Source organism: Etheostoma spectabile, unplaced genomic scaffold, assembly GCF_008692095.1.
Source record: "Etheostoma spectabile isolate EspeVRDwgs_2016 unplaced genomic scaffold, UIUC_Espe_1.0 scaffold402, whole genome shotgun sequence".
In the NCBI taxonomy this organism is placed as follows: domain Eukaryota; kingdom Metazoa; phylum Chordata; class Actinopteri; order Perciformes; family Percidae; genus Etheostoma; species Etheostoma spectabile.
This window is the reverse complement of record NW_022605602.1, coordinates 335,283-336,034: the sequence shown is the minus strand read 5'-3', so window position 1 is coordinate 336,034 and position 752 is coordinate 335,283. Positions and strand designations below refer to the sequence as shown.

At 48.0% G+C, this 752-nt stretch overlaps 1 long non-coding RNA gene across 1 annotated transcript in view; it reads left to right on the top strand.

The window, feature by feature from the left end:
• The window catches only part of LOC116686609 (uncharacterized), a 16,845-nt gene that overhangs the window by 4,722 nt on the left and 11,371 nt on the right, over positions 1–752 (top strand). The window lies entirely within an intron of this gene.

The following is a 752-nucleotide window of genomic DNA, read 5'->3' as shown; positions in this document are numbered from 1 at the left end:
AAGTATCAACAAAGTATCAACAAAGTATCAACAAAGTATCAACAAAGTATCATCAAAGGATCAACAAAGGATCATCAAAGGATCATCAAAGGATCATCAAAGTATCATCAAAGTATCAACAAAGTATCAACAAAGGATCATCAAAGGATCATCAAAGTATCATCAAAGTATCAACAAAGTATCATCAAAGTATCAACAAAGGATCATCAAAGGATCATCAAAGGATCATCAAAGGATCATAAATGAGTGCATGTGCTTCCAAATGTTCTTCTTTGTTCTAGTTTTTTTTAAATATTTACAGTGTACTAAGAGATAACAACCTGACCTTGAGGTACAATTATTAGCTCGAGCCCCGGTTAGCCGCCCGGCAAGGCCCCGGTGTGTCTCCATGGTTACGGTCGATCAGGCACACGTCGCCGACAGCGCTGATTTGTCGCGCGCTCTCGGCAACCTTGTAAGGTGGCGGCGAGGCGCGGGCCATGCGGCGGCTGGACTGCCGGTGATAATTAGTCTCTGTAGCAGCGCTGCTCTGACTGGGCGCACATGTTTTTTGGCTGTCACAGGTGTATTCTGGGAGATGCGGTTCGGTGACAGCCGTGACAGCACCATCTGGACCTGTCCGTATCGCGGGACGCCGACTCTGCGTTGACAAGCTGCAAGCGGCGCCGGGAGACCGGGAGATGAGCGTGCGTGCACGGGGTGTGTGTGTGTTTGTGTGTGTGTGTGTGTGTGTGTGTGTGTGTGTGTGTGTG